At 34.8% G+C, this 21,415-nt stretch overlaps 1 protein-coding gene and 1 long non-coding RNA gene across 12 annotated transcripts in view; both read left to right on the top strand.

Annotated features, from left to right (window-relative positions):
* Positions 1-21,415, top strand: part of LOC124644801 (coiled-coil domain-containing protein AGAP005037) — a 300,925-nt gene that overhangs the window by 118,751 nt on the left and 160,759 nt on the right. The gene's annotated exons all lie outside the window — the stretch shown is intronic.
* LOC124644806 lies at positions 1,143-2,016 on the top strand. Its single transcript, XR_006986115.1, has 2 exons — positions 1,143-1,377; positions 1,607-2,016. It is a non-coding gene; the product is annotated as an uncharacterized LOC124644806 (long non-coding RNA).

Genomic DNA, 21,415 nt, shown 5'->3' with positions numbered 1-21,415 from the left:
TTATTAAAAACATATTTATTTTTATGTCATAACGTCGTGCGTTCACCAATTTTTCATTTATACAAAACAGACTGACTATTCAGTAAAATAAACAACAAAATTCTATGTGTATTTTTTTCATTGGAAAACTTCACGCCATGATTTTTGCATGCAACCGCCCACCCCCCCGCGCGCCCGAAATATACGTACCAGTCCCGTTTGAGTACTTACCCTGATCGGACGTGTACTCCGCGCTATGTGTTTCCACTATTATAAACGTAAGTTTTTACTTTAATTTATGTTTATAGGTATAACTTAAAATTCAATCAACTGACGTTATCTTTAATCAAACATTGTGACTGGGCCGCGTAATTTTTGGGCATCATTGCACTTTTTACAAAATATTTTTTCTTTAGTGCCAATATTTTTCTACGAATTTTTGTATCCCCGGTTTCACGTCGGTTGATTCCTGCGTTGGCTTAAAATGGCAACTGAAACGGTGAAAACTCAAACGGAATCATATTTATTTTATCTTTTCAGTCGGTAGCATGAATTTCCGCGTGTAATTGTTTTACCGTTCGGAGGATTCTTTTAACATTTCTGTGTATATTTAATGAATCGTTTATCGTTCAAAATAACATGGTCTTTATGCTTGTTCAGAGGTAGTTTTGGTACGTTGTATTTATTAAAACTACTTTTTCTGGGCGTTTGGACGGAGCCGGGATACATTGGGCGCTTTCGAACTGAGGCTTTGCTAACGCCAATTAATTTAAAAACCATCATTTCTATTGAAGTGTACAATTAAATATCTGGCCAAATGTGCACTTCGCGGCTATCATTTGTATTCTTCCGAGATACATGAGCCTTCTGCGATCTAATTGTACCTACTAGTAGTAATTCCGTAAGACGCTCGAAAAACTACATTTTTTTCAAAATCATCATAATTTTATACAGGTCGGCTTTCCGTTATCGTTTGATCAAAGCTTCATCAATAGGCAAGCATTTGTAACACTGATAGAATTATGAACTTCATGAGTGGGTAGTATGTTTTTGGGAATTCATCCTATTGTTGTTAGGTGAAGCGAGAAGACGTATTCCTTCATTGAATTTTCTTTTGTCGTAGCAAATGTATAGCCTACTAATTAAAATATATATTATGTATAAAAGGGGGGTAGCCCCGGCCGGTGGGTAGCCTCGGCCATAGTAAATATTAGTATTTCGCGCGGCGTGATTTTGAAGTTCGTGTGATCTCCATGTGCGTTTAAGAGTAATTCGTCAAATGCAAACAGTTGAAGTCGATTGACCGCTGCGTTCGGGCGTGATAGAGTGAATTTCTTTTTCGTCGTCGACGGCCGCGTGACTTCCATTGTTTCGAAAACCGTTATTCATTGGATAAAGGTAAGTAATTATTTATTTGATTTTGTTTACATAATGGAATACTATTCTATTTTGCACTTTGAAGTTTATTTCAACGTATAATTAGCTGCTTTTTTTTTAATTTTTTTTTTTTCGAAGAAAGTCATGTCGGGTAACCCCGGCCATTAGTTTTGGGGGTATCCCCGGCCATATGTTAGTCTATATAGAGGTTAATATTTTAAGTCTTAATTTAAAAAAAAAATAATTTCAGTGTCACAATGCCGAAATTTAAAACTAGAACTACGAATCGCGGAGACTGGAGTGAAGAAAACATGAAAAAAAGCCATTCAAGCGGTGCTTGAGAAAAAATGTTCTGAGAGAGCTGCCGCAGATCAGTATGACGTTCCACGAACTTCTCTGCAGGATCGGGTCAGGATTGGATTTAGATTGGGCTCACGAGGCATGTGTAGATATAAATCCATCGGATTTGTACTATAACTACGATGCGTGTCTCGCCAAAAATCGATTTGGCCACTAATTACGTAGGTGGCCGGAGCTACCCGCCACTTTTAAAAGATATCAAAATTTGACCACTATTTGAAGTGGGTTTAAAACGTATTGGATATTATTTTTGTTCAAATTTTCAATATTCTAATACGAATAAATATTGTGTTGATTATTTTTTCGTAGTTTTCGTTGTATTTCCCTTGATAATTTAATCACAATAACAAAAAAACAAAATTGGCCGGGGCTATCCCCCTTTCCCCTACCTGCATACATTGATACGGTTAGTCATTAATAATGTTCTACGGGCTAACAGTTTTTATTCGATAATTAGGTACTATTTAATTACCTGTTTTTAATACTATTAGAATTTATGAGTACTAAACTTCAGTTTCAGATAACGTTAATTAATTAAAAGCATTTTGAATCTTTATTAGTTAATCACGAATTATATTATAGCGAGCTTATTATCAAAGCCTAATCCAAGTTTTGCAGTTACAAAATAGACAAAGTTAATTTTAACATGTTTGCATACATAAACTTTGATATATCGACGCTCAAAAGACATCAAAGGAGTTTCGTGTCATGCGAAGACTTGATCATTATTATCCATATTAATTAGTAGGCATCCATTTAACTCTTAACTACTGTTGTTGAAAACAAGCATTTTTTTATATATTTCCAAGCAAAATGTTATTTTTAACATAAAAATGTATTATCTAATAATTACGTAGAATTTGAACCGTCTTCTGAGGAAAGTTAGTAATATTATTTATGAAACACTAACTATGCGGGTAGCTAGGTAATATTTTTTCTCGGTTTTGGCCTAAAATGTTCTAATTATAAGTTTTTTTGTTAATTGCCAATCAAGTTGTTTTTCTAACATAAAAGTCAATACTTTATTTTTAGTCAAACTTTTCAATCTATGTATAAGTGACAGAGTGTCGGTATGACGAGTGACACGGAGGAATGGAAGCATTAGACATATTGCACCGACCCAAAATAAAATTGGGATCAGGGCAGCAAGAAGTGAAACACATAATTTATGTTACAAGTGCTTAGACAAAATACTTAAAGCTAAAAAGTCATTTATGTAAAATAGACTGAAAATCAGCACTTTTGAAGGTCAAGTTCAATATAGCCCTTAAAAACGTCCACCCTTCACCACTTCCTATGTGTTCTAGCTGGGAAGAAGAAATGGTGGAACAAACTCATCAGCAAAGAAATAACAAAAATTAACCATGCTAACAACCAATCATAAAAGTGTGGCTTCATTATGTAAATAAAATTATGTAAGTAATAATTATATTGGTGAGATTCTTTCGACTTAAGCGGATTTACAAAATAATAAAAGCTCAAGGTTATAGTTCGGCCGTTCAGAGAATGCGTTCCTGACACCTGTCAGTTAGTCACGACTAGTGATGGGCACAACATAACACTGAGTTCGTTACCGTTCCTCCAAAATGAACCGCCAAATTATTTTAAGATTATTTTCGTTTTAAATTGGCGGAATCATTTAAATTTTTATTTTAGTTATTTAAGTGGAAACCAAAAAAAGGTAATATTCATATAATAAAATTGTTTTATTTATTCTTTGTTACAAAGTTACAATTTCTATGCAATAAAGTAAGTACATTGAATTGAATGTGCGTACAGAATATTAATCAGACTCCGATTCGCTTGAGGAGGTGGTGTCTTCATCATCATCTTCCCCTACATGTATAATTATATTATTATCAATAACAGAATCAATCCTGATATCTCGGTCAAAATGTTCCAAAATCAGGTTTTTAGTCTTCTCAACAACCCTTGCCCAGTCATCTCTTGTGACTTCCCCGCAGGCTTCTTTTAATAGGGTCATCATCTTTTTCGTGCTGAATGGCGGGGAAGTATTTTTCTTCATGACTATTGAAGGTTGCGAGTCGAAAAGGTTGTATGCGTTTCATGTCGCTACAAGTCCATTAAACATAAGCCGGATAATCAAATAAAAACCATAGACATAATATAGTAAACAGGACTGCGCACATATTATACTACTTACTTATTGGTGTCTATGAGATTAAGCTATGTGAGACAAATCCGAATTTGCTAAGATTATTAAACACAGATTGGTATTGAAGTTTTAACTTACGCAGTTTGTTACCTTAAGATACTAATATAAGCTTTTAATAATTAGCTGAAATTAGCTGTATTAAATTCATAAAAGTTATCTTATAGTCCATTATTTTCAAATTTTAAAAAAGAAAAACAAATCTTTTATTTTATAATATAAGTATAACTGTAAAAGAACTGATTACGATACTTGCCTGTTATTTTTAGCACAGCACTACAAATATAAAGCGCTGACATAACCTTGTAATTGCGCAGTATAGATTTAGAAAAATATTGTTTACCAAGTTATTTGACACTCAGTTTGGACCAAAATTATAACATTCATTGATTATTGATATAATAATGTTGTTTTAAATTTATTTCATCAATTGTTAAAACGGTAAACAATCAGCAAAAAATTTTTATCGTAACTGCAACGCCATTACAAAGTTACGTCGTCAGTTCAATCGCGATGTGTCAGGAACGCATTCTCTGAACGGCCGAACTATAATTATAATCCTACCAAGTTTAATCGCCGATAGGTTACTAAAAATATCCCCATAAAATTGTACTCGAAAAACAACGTATTTTTATTTATAAAATACTACGCTACCTTTTACATTGAACGGTTAATTCTTAATGATACTGAATTTCTTTTCACCTGACATTTTACTTTGTCCGTATTTTATTAATGGTCGTAAATAAACGTTCCACGACACTCTCAATTTTAAAGGAATAATATTTTTTTTTTTAAGATAAAATTATACCTCTATGAAAGATTTAATGCTTTAACTATGGAGGGTTTTCATAGACAGACTTTTGTTAGGAAGTTAGGGGGTTTCGTAAATGAAAAAAGTATCTTTATTGAGCGTACAATTTGTTTTGATACCATTATATTACCATAATCATAGTTCAATTAAAAAACCCTTAGAATTTAGATCTTAAATTCCACGTGCCTTGGAAAATCGTTGCGAGGCTTCATTCTTAAAGAATAGATACTTACTTAAAAACTATAGCAACGTAGGATTACCCCAATTAACTTTTAAGTCAGTTCTCGTCTTGTGATTTTCTGAAGATAATAATGCTCCAATACTTATAACACTGTCTATCTATTGGTTGTGATTATTTCAGACAGAAAACTATACTACGATACTACTTTATCCCCACCGACATTCTACTTGTTAACTGTCATATGCATAAATTATCTATCCACATCTCATATTACTATTGCATCTACTTGAAAAATGCCAAAACTAAATCTCTTATACCATGTAGGCCCAACGATTATGTAACTGTAACGATAGGACAGGGTCCATATCATTATATTTTCGATAACTTAGTATTGCCCCTTGTTAATGCTTGTTGTATAAAATATCTACATTTCACGAATATATAGTATAAGGGTTATGTAAGCATGTATGTTATATAATACCAATTAATTGTCAGAGATTGATGTTACTGCGAAATTGATGTTAAGGTAGTTCTCTATTCAACATAATAAAATGTTTGTACCGTCTTTGTCCGGCTTCCTATTCCGTTATTGCGGTTTGCTGACGAGGAAACTTGAGGTTCCTTTGTTGTGCTTCTACGACAGAACTACTAAATTCCGTATAAAATGTACAGACAATTTTTATTTAGCCTTTTCAATTGTGATCTAGTTCAGATGCGCTTACTGAACTGCTCAAAACGAGGTTTTGTTGGGAGTCTGAAAAATACATTGTTGTGTTTCTGTTGGAATGCGGACAGAAATTCTCAAGAGTTTTCTTAGATGCAGTCCACTGCCGTAAGTTTTGGACGTAAGTGGATACAATCGCTTTACCGCGACGCACTAGTGCTCCGCATTTTGTTCAAGTCAGGGATGACGTGTACCGGCTGTTAAATAGTTACCAGTGCCTTGGTACACGAAAGCTTTCAGAAGGCGCATGGTGGGTTTTAGTCAATAAGAGTCTGATAATGCGGGACCCATTTGATGACTTCACACCAAAAAAATTCATCCATCCACTTCTGGCGCTCAAAATACAAGCACCTATAAATAAATATGTAAAATATGAAGTGTGAAATGTCGCGAAGTCGGCCATCGCAAGCTAGGCATTAAAGTTGCAAAAATGCTAAAATAGCTTTATTGTGACAGAATATTCGGAACAGAGATGACACGTGAAAGCTGTACCGTTCTTTGGACACGAAGTGGGTCAACCGGGTAAATATTTGATTGTTGAATGGCGGCCCCTAGCACAATGTCACTTCGGATCACCTCTCCCTTGTGTTGTGCTCATTAAAATACAAGCGACGACGGACCGTATTGGGTTTAGTAGCTCCTATTTTTATTTGTTTTTGCATTTTATTCAACTAGATGTGTTCGGTATGTGAAACTACAACATCCTGGGGCAATACTTGGAAATATTTAGTTTTCGTTTTATATATTTTTTAACATGCCTTTGTTTTTATTGGATAAAATAATTGCTAGTAAATTAATATATGCGACAATTTGAACGGATCTCTTTTTTGGACCTATTAAATCATCAGATGTTCTTTTCGATGTACCCACAACAGAGTGTAAGATTTACTGACTAAAATCCACCCCTGCTTCTTTTGGGACCCTTTGTACCAGTCCCGAGGTCCCAGCCTAGATTTTCGTCAGTCCTTCCAGTTATGTTCCACCGTATCTTACATATTGTGTTATAAAGAATTCTTGATTATTTTGCACCCTAGGGCACTGAAGAGCTCGTAAAATGTCCCGAAGCCTTGAACCGTATTGTACCGTACCGTTATAAATAGTTCCATATTTTTTATCTTTGTTTTCTTTAGTAGCGGTTTACTCTACGAAAAAGAAAGATTTACTCCAAGTTTCGCAAGTTTTCTGCCACATATTTATTTCATATCTTGGTATATTACGGGTGTGCAAAAATGGTTTAATGTTCAAATTACGTTAAATTCTCCAGAATTCTCGTGCACATTCGAAAGTTAGAGAGAGTTCTTGTGAATACAAACTTCTTTTAATTTCCGATTGCTTCAGAAAATTCACTTACAAACAAAAAATACCCTTAGTCATTTTCTACATTTCAACACAAACATTTTTATTCGCACACACTTCACAAACATTATCGCATCAAGATTAAGAGGATAAAAATCTAATTAAGACAAAGTGCAACACGAGGAAAAAGCAAAATATGTTATGCTCATTTGGATTGCAGACTGATCCCGGAGAAAAACAAGAAATTAATTAATTGCAATGAATTGAGTGTCCACCACAGAACGATGGAAGCTGTTTTTCTCTATTCTGTGGTTGGGGATACTACAAGAGTAATGTTTGCTTAAGGTATCCCTCGTACTAATTGGCTAGAATCGAACGATGGCACGATGCGTTCTTGTTTCACTATCAGCTCACAAACGCACATGCTTATTACTACTACTAATTAAAACTCACAAGGCAGGTAGATACAGGAAATGTTAAATAATGATCGTTCGTCAGGTTTTATCGTTCAAATATGCAATTAAATGTACGATCTGTTTTGAGTGTCCTAATTGGTCACGCCTGATCGCATGGTAAACGCGAGGCGTATGGTGCGCCACGGTAGCAGGTTTATTAAGGACACTCCTGTTGAATCATCGCACGGCCATTTTTATCGCGCAGTTAAAACGCATCAGCATCGTACGTTAATTAATACGATGTGAAATGCCTAAAAATAAAAAGTGATCAATAGGCTTGCTTGCGGGACGTTTTTGAAACAGACAGTCAAAAGTCAAAAGCTTTAATTTCATAGTTAGAGACCTATTAGGTGCAAGTGCTTATGAAACGTCAATAGGAAGGTGCCAAGAAGTAGATCTTATACAGAAGAGCCAGCAAGAAACTTCACATTTTAAAAAATTATATTCACATACGTTTTCGAATATACATATTTTTGTATGGACCATGTACACAAAAATGTACTTAAGTATGGTGAACGACAACTTCCGAGTGATTTTGATGTGCGAAAGATCTGTCGGAAGCATCAACCTGTAAGCGTCATAATCACACCCACTCGTTTGAGGTTCTACTTAAAGCGATTTTATTTTGAAAAGACTGCAGGACTTTTAACTTTAAGAAAATTCCATACCATAAAATTGTTTTAAAAAGGACTTAAAGCAGCTATTTATAGTAGATGCCATTGTTTTCCAGAATATTTTAATAATAAATAAAATTTGATCAAAATAGTTGTGTCAAAGGTCTGGTTAAGGAAATAGCTTATTACAAAATGCCGCAAAGGTAGCTCCGCATACTTGGTACAGTCTGCAAGAAGCTTGTGGTTGAGTGCTATCAATTTTCTATACGATGAAGTTCCTCCACTCAAATTAGTTGAAGGTAAGCTACTTAGAACTGTACCACACAAATTCATAATAGATGGGGATGTTACGCCGTACAATATTGAACAATCACGGGTATTTGAGTAGGTATGTTAAATTGTTTTTGTTCTATTACCATACTGTTGGAGATGAGGTAAAAATAAATTAGCCTGGATTTAAATCGTTACAGTTTTTACGGTGAAATAAGTTTGCAATGTTCCGGTAATTGGTCTATATTTTTACTCTCTTTGAAAAGCAACGCAGTAGTTAAAGGGACTAAAACGATCACAGCCTTCAGCTTTATAGACCGAGATCCGAATAAATATTCCTACCGCAGAAATAAAAATAAGAAGTATGTTAATATTACTAGCTGGTCTGTACATTATTTTTTTTCTTCGTTATAAGCCAAAAAACATCAGCTGAAACACGATAAGTATAAAAGAATTAAGAAATACAAGACGTTTATTCGGAAGCCATTAATTACGTCCGAGGGTTATTCTCAAAAATGTAAGATATGTTTTGGGTAAAAATCTTTGTGGGGAGAGATACTGCATAACAGTGGGTTTGTATCTGACCCGAAGATAGACATAAACAGCCAAGGGAATTCCACATAACTGTATGGCAACCACTACGTCTTTGGGCTACTTTTATCCGTATTGACCTTCACACAGAGATGGTTATGATTTACACACTTGCGAGAAACTACGTTGTTATTCGATACGCTTTACCCAGAATTACACCTAAAAGTGAGGGTGAAAAAAACGTGTGAATATTAGGAAGTTGCAAACAACATTTCCAGTGCAGTGTTGGCTTTTAATTGACTTTGGTCCATTCTACAGGTCTAGTTACCCAACGTCACAGTTTAGATTAAATTTCAATGCCACTCGATAACTTGTTTCAAAGTTTACTTTTCGTGTTGTTTTCATTCGTTGTTTTTGTGTCGGAGCGCTTTGTCAAATAGTTAGTGTTTTTGTAGGGGCCGAGACACAGAAACCTAATTCTAGGTACAGTCCGAACAGTGTTGATGGAAAAATCCTCTAGAATTTTGGTATCACGTGTGCCCTCCATATGTAATAAGAAACATTGTTTTGGAATGGTGGTTGGTATAACTATCATCATTCACACTATTTGATTCGCAGTTTGTAAAGAGGATTATTCGCTGCGTATTTTTGACATAAAAGATAATTGTAAATTCTTACGTTTATTATAGTCGTTGTTACAATAATAAAGAGATTTAGTTTTTAACCGGTTTACACCAACCAAAGCAATTGGCAATGCCATTAAATATGACTATTTTTTCAGGCAACTATGGCCCATAGAAATCTATACTAATATTATAAAGAGGAAAACTTTGTTTGTTTGTTTGGTTGTAATGAATAGACTCAAAAACTACTGGACAGTTTTTAAAAATTCTTTCACCATTCGAAAGCTACATTATCCACGAGTAACATAGGCTATATTTTATCCCGGTACGGGCAGTAGTTACCACGGGACGCGGGTGAAACCGCGGGAAAACGGCTAGTAATATATAAAACACTCATGTGTCACACATAAAAATACAAACTGACGAACGCAAAATCCTTCCCCTCTTGTTATACGAAAACGTTAAAAGCCTAAATACGTTAACTAAACAAGCAGATTTGCGCATTCCGAAAGCATCGTTTATTTTTAAACGCACTGTTTGCAATGCGGGGCTCGCTTTCCAATTAGGGCCCGGATAAAATACTGTCGCAGCGAAAAGTGGTCCAGACATGGCAGCCGAGCGATTACGTCATCTGTCTGTTGGATGTCTAGACTTACAAAATAACAGTTAGGATATCACGCAATGTTACAGTATAAATCCTAAATGGATTTGGCATGATCGATTGCCTAAGGGATCATTTTAATTGAACAGCCCGCTCGGCAAGCAACGGGCTTACGTATATCGGATCAATATTGTTTAAATGAGTATTGACAAATGTGGATGCTTAATACATTCAGGTTTTGTAAATTATTTAGATTTTTGTAATGGAACGTTAAAATAATAATGTGGGCGTTCGTCAAAGCTTAGCGAAGCTGTCCGCTTTTGCATTTTTAATGGAAGAGCAATTCATTTTATATTTTTAACGCAACTATTCTAGCAATTTTTTACCCGATTTTTATTGCCCTCAATATCCTCACTAGAGTACAGCCATGTGGATAATTGGTGCATATTTCCTTCGAGGTCTTGTCTATCTCCGTACCAACTAACACAAATAGATTAAAAAATAATAAAAATCGTTACAAACCTAAACGATGGACAAATAAAAGTAAAAACATAGCCTAAATAAAAAGCATCCTACGTCAAGCAGTTTATCCGAAAGCGCCAGTTTTATATTTTCAGATACAATTTATCCGTCTATAACGTCAAAAAAGTACAATTTCTTCCTACTCTCGAAGCCTGCATTGCGAATAATCTGTTCCTTTTATTCCGTTTCGCAGTGATTTTATTCCATTCAAATACTCTTGTATTGTTTGTAAGTTTTGTTCACTTTACGAGAGAGAAAAATATTCAGGATTATAAAATCATTCTTTGATTTTATTACGGAGCTATTCATTTAAATAATGCTGTTATCGTGAAAGCGTGAAAATTCCTAATCATAGAAAGGCAAACAAGTTTGTAGGAAATTATTATTAGTGACTTTAATTAAATAGAATTTGCTGTTTTGTTCATGTTAAGTGAATATGAGCGAAGACAAAAACCTTCGAAGTGCGACCCGGAATCGAGCACCAAGTTATGTGTTTGTTAGTTTGGAGAGAAAATTATACGTTAGGTACAGGCTAATAAGTTTGCGCGGAAGACAAAACCGCAATATTTGTGAGCAGAAACTATTCTGTCTTAATCCTTTAAGTAGATTTTAGCCGCGTGGCTGTGGGATGTGCTCAAAAAAGTTACCGCGGTACTGAAAGAGCTACAGAAGGAACAAAGTTACTTACTATCTCAAAAAAACCCGCGAGTCTATGGACACGAGTATTAAAGATGTACATTGACAGATTAACAAAAGATTTAAAGAGAATAAAAAATACGCTTACACAAAACTATCGACTTTCCGATCTTTTCATGAAACTAGTGCCAGCAATCTCTGAGGTACCACGACTTCATAATTACGAGGCTAAGTACTAACTTTAACATTAGTTACTTCTCGCGCTAAACAGAATATTTGATGAACACAGCAACCTCTCCGAAATGCAAACTTTGTCACGTGCTACCAAAAAGCTCGAAACTGGCGTCTGCCTCATTTTGTCGGTAACCCACTAATCTAATAATGGTTTTAGCTCGATTTCAGCACTCGCCCCTAAAAGACTCGCTCTAACTTGATTATAGAAACTTTTTGGCTGATCTCTGATGCGGTAAACAAAATGCGCGAAATGTTAAGAGTATCTTAGTGTGCAATTTTGAATTCTGCTTTGTTTTTGAGCGGCCTAATTGCATAGAACGCTGGCATTATCACTCCCGCCTTATTATTCGGTACGATGATTGTTCTCAGTTAGCCGCGGCTCCTCGCAATCTCCGGCAGACGATTGTGTTCCCATTAATAATGGATTATTAATGAACGGTTTCCTATTGTTTCAAATTTAATGTACGTTCTAGATGTACAGCAATGTGCTTAGTGCTTAAGGCTATGTCTTCACCTTCTACGGTTTATTTTTGGATTTGTTTGATTTTTCTTTAGAGATTTCAAAGGTTTAATTGATAATACGTTTCCGTCATTCTTAGCGGGTGCCGAGGGAACTTTCTGTACTCGGATAACAATTTAGGCAATGTCCTTTATCAGGCTCTAAGCTATTCGTGTATCACATTGAAACCGGATTAGTGGTTTTGGCATGATTGGTTTTGCTATTTTCTTAGTAACGATAAAATATTACTTGAATTTCGACGCCTTGCTGTAAGTATGGTATGGTTTTTCAAATTATACTGTTACAAGATGGGCGGATATTGTGAAGTATGGTACGTTAAACATACATATTACATTATAGGTATAGACATTAACATACATCTCACAGCTTGCTGAAATCAGGACCCGCGGCTCCTGGGTAAAAAGGGATCAAAGTTCTCTCTTAACTTATTTACATAGATATGAGAGATATCTAAAACCATTTTTTCTGCTCCAATTGTTTTATTTTTATATCTGGTGAATATTAAGTTTTGTAATATTTTATATCCTTAACTTCGGTCTTAAATAATTCTCGGGCCTACAAGTTCTCGTTTGAGTAGGTAATTATTTAAAGAACAAATACTATTGTAAAAATAAAATACTTCTAAGAATAATAATTCCATTGATTAAGTCGAGAGTTATTAGGTACTGTATTTACCTACATTATTTTAGTCTCATTTATTTTTAATTATGTTTCAGTATCAAGATACATCTTTAGTTATCGCCTACTCAAATGGACTATAGCTATTTATTTTTCTTTATATGACGTGATATCAATTCTGCATTAAAGCATGATAAATATTTCGTGTCAAATCTCGTGTAAGGTTTAATTAGTTTATTGAAAACAATGGATATTCAAATCACTGGGCGTGATATTCGACAGGCAGCCGTGCGCGTGGATTGTACCCTTAAGGCTTCTAAACCGAACCGCACGAATATTCATCAATGGAAATGGAAATATAAATCATTTATTTGTGCAAATATTTGTTAGGAATATTATATGGCTTTTTTATGAAGCTTCAGTTTTATGGAGTTTCATTACGCATGTTACCTGTACATAAATTCGTTAAAGACTAGTACCGTGTGAAGTTTTTTAGAAAGCATGCAGTTAACGTGTAACATGAATTAAAAGAATTATCTCTCATTTTGCCAGATACCGTGTTTTCCACGAGTAAAATATTATTTTTCGTGAGCGCAACTGCTTCAAAAAATAATATTTTAAAACCATAATTGCAAAAACTGAAATGTTTCGAGGAACTTTTTCAAGTCATATTTTTACTGCAAGGATAATATTTCGCGTCGGACAAGCCGCGTTCAATAGCCGGTCATGAAATAAAAGTCATTGCCTTAATTATCCTGATAGGAAAATTTAATGGAAACGCTGCGAACGTCACCCTCAGGCTAAGCCTGCCAGCCACCGTCCATGCAGACTAACAACATTTGCGAAAAAAAATAGTGATTGAAAGTGGAACCAGCTACAGAATGGTGAACCCTACTACAGAATGGTTCGAGACCGCCATGGAGAACAAAATGAATAGCGGAGTTGTCGTAACGCAAAATCTAATAGGAAAATAGAGCGCCAAAGTGTGGGTGGTAGGGGGACGAGAAACGATACTCGTTCCGCCCCACGCGTTTGGAACTCACCCATTTTTTTTTTAACTTAAATCAAAACATCAATCTATCAGTACCAATCTTTGACAGATGTCTTAAGGCACCCGAACGCCTCGTTAGTTTAGTAGTAACTGATCGTTTTGTTCATGCCTACCGCACGATACCTGAGCTAGAGCAGGGCGCGTGACCTACCTGCCTTACAGAGCATGTCCGCTCATCTTTTTGTTCTCCGCGGGGACCCCTAATAGTGTTAGTAATCCCTGGCAGTGTACGCAGGCATGCTACGCACACTGTCTGTTGTTTATCAACCCTGTATTTCTAGGTAGCCATAACCATGTTATAGTAACATACTGTAGGTATAACGCTTTTATGCAACCACATCTTGCTTTTGGAATACTGTTAGTGTTTTCATGTGATAATTACAATAGCCGGGAAGTATCTTTCGGGGAAATAAAGTCTAATAAAATTCAGACTCCGAACCGATGTCAAAATTAGTAAGTTTACACACGCGTTCTATGGAAATTAAAACATAAATACATTTTCCCTACTTGTTCTTTATCTTATAGTTCTCAATTCCGAAAAACAAAACCGTTCACTAAAAATAAATACCCAGTCAAACTGTTGGAAACAAACCACGTTTTCCATGTTTCGTTACATCACTTTGCCATTGGCAACAAATAAGAGAGAGCAAGTTGATAGCTATGACAGGCCTTGCTCCCCTGACACTTATCAAATATAAGCAGTTTGAATGGAGGAGTATTTTTAAGAATTTTATTCGTTTTTATATTGCGCAGTAGCGCTACTCTTCTTTCAGTGCCTCTTCCTTCGTTCTTGAAGGTTGGTTGACATCTTTTTTATTCCTCTGTCCATATTTTGTCGTTGTTGAATAACTTGAATAATTTAATTGTGTATGTATTCTTTTAATCTGCTCTAATGAAATGTTTAATGTTTATCGTGGTTGGTCACGAAAGTAACATAACTTAATTATCAAGAGACACTAATTTTTATTTGGCTATGCATTTCGAATTACCCAATACTTACACCCATTAATTTGTTTATGTGGATTTTTTTCTCGCTTGCTAGTCGAGCCGCGGGACATTACATAACTATAATGTGTTATCAGTACCTATATCAGTTTTAAAATACAAACAGCACCCTAGCCAACATACGAAGGTTCATTACTTCCGCAGCTCATACACACATTGTCTATCGAGTTCGTGTTTCAATATAATACACAACAATAGCAACTAGATAATGCTTCACAAACTAAATTTAACTAAGCTGCCATGAGCTCACACGTACTTATTCAATTTCAATAACCTATCCCTAACGTATATTGCACAAAGCAAAGTTATGTTACCTATTTGAAAACTAAACTATGCAAGTTTGAGTTAGCGGAGCTCTGTGCACGATAGGTTTCAGTGTAAAATTGTGTGCATAAGAGCCCTTGGTTACAGTTTTCGTATGTAGTAACTAACTTTACCTCCTTTATAATTTGATATTAGTTTCTCTTTTTCATTTATTTTTAAAGTTGTTTAAGTAAATATACTTATATATTACTTTAGTCGGAATAAACACTAATCAGGTCTCGTACGATTAAGGGTTTAGTTATTAGGTAAAGTTAAAATTAAAAAAAAAGAATAGGTGTATTGTAGGTATAATTCATAATAACTTTTTATAATCCCATGTTTTTGTAGCAAAAACTAAACGAATGAAATAAAAATTTAAATGATACGGAATCCCGGAAACAAAGCTAAAAATGTTCAAAAGTTATGTTGCAAACGTAAATGGGGCGAACTATCCATTGTTTTTGAAATTCCTATTCGACCGTCCAGTATCGTGTAACAAAATTCTCTGTAATCGAAGTCAATGGGGATTTGGGAATCCAGCGGAACCCCACGAATGAACATGGATTCTACAAAGCGGAATAAAATGAAAATGCTTTTAAACTTTCTAATGTTCGTTCTGCGTATCTTTTGTTTTTGCAAGTAAATAAAAATGCCAAGGTCTTTGTTTGTATTGAAATGCGCTGTTTGATGTAATTGAGTTACATTATTTTCCTTGTGGATTTGTTTTCTATTTATTGCGTTTAGAAGAATATTTTTAGATTTTTTTTTCAATCGTTTTCGTAATTCAGACTAAGAACTTAAAATACTATAAAAGGACTATTGACAAAATTTGTTTATTGTAGAAGCATAACAGATACCTAGAAACTTATTTGATTCTGAAACATTTTGTATGCGATGCCAACTGGCTTTGACACAAGTGACACAAGGACAAGACGTTGACTTTTGATCAAAATGAGAGCCAGATTGAGGAAAAAACATATGCCTACCGAAAACATCTCTCACGTGGATTAAATAAAATATGAGCAATTTTACTTCGCGTATTGTATTACCGAGTTCATTATCCATTGGCTTTATAATATCGACTTTATGGTAGAAACCTTAGAAGCTTTGTATCCAATGAGGTCGGTTAACTACAGTTTACGTAGTAAGTAACTGTTAAGTAATCTGTGCTATTGTAGGTAAATTACCGTGTTTCGGATGGCACGTTAAACTGTAGGTCCCGGCTGTCAGTGAACATCCTTGGCAGTCGTTACGGGTAGTCAGAATTGAGTAATTCTGACAACAGTCTAACCAAGGTGTATTGGGTTGCCCGGGTAACTGAGTTGAGGAGGTCAAATAGGCAGTCGCTCCTTTTAAAACACTGGTACTCAGCCGCATCCGTTTAGACTGGAAGCCTACCCCAACATAGTTGGAAAAAGGCTCAGGAGACGATGACAGTAGGTAGACGATAGTCGTGAAGCAGCCGTATCCAGTTAGACTGGAAGTCGACCTCAAAGTCGGGAAAAGGATAGGCAGATGATAGTCGTGTTAAAGCAATCTGATTTCAAATGGCGTCCGTATTGATTTAACTCGCGACGCGCTTACTCTATTTGATATTTAATCACCGACAGCTTCTGTCTTTAATGTGTAGATTTAGTATACCTACATAATATTAAGTACATTTACTCATTAACTCTGTTGCGGGGTCGCGGAGTTGCCTACATATTTTTCCTAAGTCAATTTCAACTTTACAAAATATCGTTTCATCAAGATATGTATCGGCAGATACTATCGGTTTAACCACCGAAAAATAAAATGCAGGAGAAAATTTAACGAGCGCCATGAATGTGTCTAGCCAGCGGTAATCCAATAATATTCCGTGAAGTGAACTAAAATGCATTTTTTTCGATAGTGCGCGAATAAAGGTAAAAGCTCAACATTCATTCCGTCGTTTTGAAAAAAAAAGGTATAGATATGCAATATAAAATATTAACCACGGAACGCAAATATTGATCTATCGCGAATATACAGGTATGTATCTGTTATAAAACTTTATGAACATGTTGTCCATGTATCGAGCAGCTGTCAACTCCGCTGGACCGTCCGGGATTTCCAATAACTTTAAACTTGGACATGGACACACATATAAACCCCGGTCGGTTGGACTAGGTCGATAGGAAACTTTTGTCAGTTACATAAATTGCTCCTATGGTAGAACTTTTAAAGTTCATTTTAGTTTGAACGAGGAATCTCTAGGACTTTTTCAACAATACCTTCAGCTGTCGTCTGGTACAACAATTTTGCTGAAATGCAATATTGGTTACCGCGAATGTGTGAAAATGGTGTAACTTTGTATCTATTGGTTGCACTTTATAAAAATGCCCTCGCATTTATAAAAAGACTGCGAATTCCGAGAAACTTAGTATCTTACTTCAACCTTATATAATTATAAAAACTTTCCATTATTATTTACTCAAGTATCATGCAGTCAGAGTAGGTACTTAGTACAGAACCGGCGTTCGAAACACGACACAATAAAGAACAAGCCAGCGTCACGGTACTAACCATCGTGAGAATCGATCCCGTCCCCCAACGCGTGCAAATAGACGTACGACCACAACCCTAGTATTCAATGCCGTTATAATATTCGTAGTGGGAGGAACGCGAAAACAGGTGGCAGGGCTCTGCTTGCCAACAAGTGGGACAATGTTGTGGGTCCCATCACCTTCGATGTAAGATTCAAATTCCCTTGATGACATATTGACTTTTGACGCCAGCACTAGCGCTCGTATTTACGCAGGTCATTTCCAAATTTTCCATTAAATCGGTCACATTTAGCCTCACTTTAATGGATTAAGTTTGCAATGTTTGATATTTGCACCGTGCATAATATTTTAGCAAATAATTACACGTTTTAATACAATGTTTGTTAAGCAAATATTATTGCTATAAACGAGAATGTTAGTGGTGTTTTGTGTCTATTTATTATTTAGAATCAATTTGTTAACTGCCGGTGGTTATGCGTTTAAATTAAAATTCGAGGTAAGAGTAATTAAATGGCTTGCTGTGATAAAAGCGAATAAATAATATTATAGGTACCTACTCATATCGTGCGCGGAGTGATTCAGGCTAGCTTAAGCTACTTAAATTATTACAATAAAATATATAAATAAATGCGATTTCCATAAAATATGGCAGTGTTACCAATGAAGATAAATGTCAATTATCACACAATCATTGTATTTTGATGTTTTCAATCATGTTTGAGGATTTCTGTTTGATTTCTCACCGCTATCACCACAGATATACGGTTGAAAAAGCTTTCAGTAAAAGCTTATTTTTGCTTGTACAGGAAATTAATTTGGCTATCTGTAAATATTAATTATTAATCTGATATTATTGTATAACATGTTTAATGGAGTGGGCATTATGTATTTCATATCCATATTTATGGCAGCATGAACAGTAATTATTTAAATGAATTAACAATTTGTAACGCAGTATTTAATTAGGGTTTAATTATTAATTTCAAAAGTCAAATTTATTCATTAATTTTAACCAACATTGATCCATTTAGCTTCAGCTTTTTGTCGATTCTATCTGTTAAACCTTTATATGTAGCTTTTTCAGGATTATGTTTATAAAGATTCCTAAAATAAGATGTTGCTGGTTTTATTCTCGTCCCGAGGGAAATACTGACCGCATATGCATGATAAGTAGCCTATTTGTTATTGTGTTGTATGAAGCTGTTGGTATTACATCCAAGATTCATCAAAATCCATTCAAACGTTGTTGCGTGAAATTATAACAAACATATACTTATAGCCACATACATTCTTACAGACTTTAAATTCGTATTTTGCGTGTCTTGAGAATTTACACGTCGTACAAATACGTTGATTACATTTTAATTTTTAAACTGAATTACTTCCTCAAAATATCTGTTTGATCGCAAAAGGCCCTGACTGTAGAGGTACTTGTAAGATTATTGATCGACCTGCCTGAGTACAAGCTTTACAAAACGTTTAAAATAAATTTTGGTAAATGGAGTCTTTAGAAAACCATGGTTCTTGTTCCTTTGTGAGTTTTGTATAGCTGAAGAATCTGTTCAATAAACTGCGTGAATACGCAACACATTTATATTTTTACCAAAGGATATTTAACAAATAAAGGCCAACCAATGAGTAATTATTTTTACATGATTTTACCAAACCAGATTTGCTTGGAAAATGGTTCACATCTCAATAATTCGCGCATCACTTACATAAAAAAAGAAATGTTCAATTTTGAGCAGTCGCTCGGAAGAATTGCGTGTACAATGTGTACATGCGTTTTTTTTTTCATTATTTATTTTATCATTTTGGTTTAATACTGGTTGTGTTGGTTATAAGTGGCATCTGTTATACTTTATGAGTTATTACCTAGTGAGAGGGCTGACAAAGCCTAATTTACGGTCTAACTTGTTAAGTTTATCCAAAGACCTTTAAAACATCGTTTCTAGACGTCAGAGTTTTTATGAAAATCTGATATTTATTATTAATTACTATAAAAATCACAAAACGGACACTGGATAGAACATAAAAAGACCTCAATTACTGATGACCCCGTGAATAAAAGCAAGAAATTATTTGTGACACTATGAAATATCGAGATTGGAAATAACGCAGAAAGACTCAGAGTAAATGTCCCGTCAAGTTTTGTCTGATCCATTGGATCGGCAGATTAAATTGGTTTTTCTAGAGCAATACCGTTAGCAACAGTATCTGTCAATGTCCTTTTTACTCTGAAACGGGAGATTAAAACAGCATAAGCTTTGTATGGTCCATTTACCATTTGTCACTCATTTCCACGCTTATTTAATTATAAATGTCAGATTAAATTCACTTGCTGTTTCGGATTTATATACTTAAAGCGATTGATTCCCGAAAGTAGGTTTTATCAAAATTACTGGTTCATAAAAATACAGCCTATAATTTAAGCTACTATTGGTAAAATTTTTGTTTAATTGTGTAACCATAGGAGTATGATAACTTGAGAGTAAATGTAGATGGAAGGAAAGGGGGAGGGAGACCAAATAAAAGATTGAGAAATGGATAGATTGTTCAAAGATGACATGAATAAGAAGGGAGTGTGTGTCAGTATGACGGGTAACAGAAAGACATGGAACTGAGAACATATTGCGATGTCCCCAAATAAAATTGGGAACAGGGCAGGAATAAGATGTATGTACTATTGCACGTGCCATAGCATATTATGTAAGTTAGTTAAAATACAATTGAATAAATCTAGCGATCGCCCAAAAACAAATGCTTTTATTTCGATTTTTTATGTTATATAGTATCATAACTGTAGGTTTGCCGTATTGTGGCAATGGATCTGGCTAGAAATTGAACTGAACAATAAAATACGATGCAAAATTGATATTTTAAACGCGAAATTTTGTAGGAATGTAGGTATTTTTGTTATACCAAAAAGCTATTGTAAGGATTTTGATAAAACTTGGCAGTGATATCGAGTTTATACAGGCGTCATGTGGGTAACTTTTTATCAAAGTGTCTTTGTATCAAGTAGCTCTCACCGGGTGCGAGTAGCATCATCTGATTTTTCATAAAAGTATGCTCAGTGATCTCTCTCAAATACTGCTCTTATTATAAAACTATTTTTATCGGTATCATTACAAAATACCTTATCCTCTTTTTACACATACAAATAAGCGTGCTTAAAACGAAAACGGATCATTCGGATTGAATTAAATATAACCTTTGAAACTTAACATTTCTTACTTCACACATGCTATACTTACACTCAGACAACTAAGTGACTCGGTTAACTTCAAAATTAAGTTGTCAAACGAGCACGTTTCCACTTCGTCGTTCCTGAATTAGAAGTCGCTGAAAGTATTATTTTAGCCGTGGTTTTAGAACTTTCTGTCTAGATTTTCTGTCATCATTTCAGTTTAAAAACATTTGATTTTAATTATTTTTGACACTCGCCACCTTATTATAAAACGTGGTTTTAAGAAGTACCCGCTTCAGTAATAGCTTTAGTCCACTGATTTTGTTCGGGACGGTGGTTTAAAGGTGGTACAAGAGCTGGTACTTTTTTAAAACCACGTTTTATAATGCGGTTTAATTTCATAATGTAAGTGATTAGTAGTTGGGAGTGATGGAAAGGATTTGCCGCAATCTCGATGCAAAATGCTAATTAGAAAGATAATTGCCACTTGGATTGCTTTGAAACGCGATGTGATTGAACCGAACTCATTTGATCGTTCATTTAAAGCTTCTAAAGCTGAATCCGATAACGTGTTATTTGTATGCAATTGTAATGCTGAAGTCAGCGACTTCAAAATTGAATTTAATCGTTTACCATTATTTTTCTAATAGAACAAATAATTCGTGGTTTGCAAATAGATTCAAATTGAACTGAATTGTTGTTATTGCTTATACAATTATTCTGTTAAAATTATGTAGTTTCAGCGAAATTATTTAGTAAGCATTATTGCTTGTTTATTTTAAACCAAACCTAGTGACGGTATATTTTTATGTTTGT

Source organism: Helicoverpa zea, chromosome 31 (assembly GCF_022581195.2).
Source record: "Helicoverpa zea isolate HzStark_Cry1AcR chromosome 31, ilHelZeax1.1, whole genome shotgun sequence".
NCBI classification, from domain to species: domain Eukaryota; kingdom Metazoa; phylum Arthropoda; class Insecta; order Lepidoptera; family Noctuidae; genus Helicoverpa; species Helicoverpa zea.
Note: the sequence above shows the minus strand (reverse complement) of the source record. Positions and strands in the feature narration are given on the sequence as shown.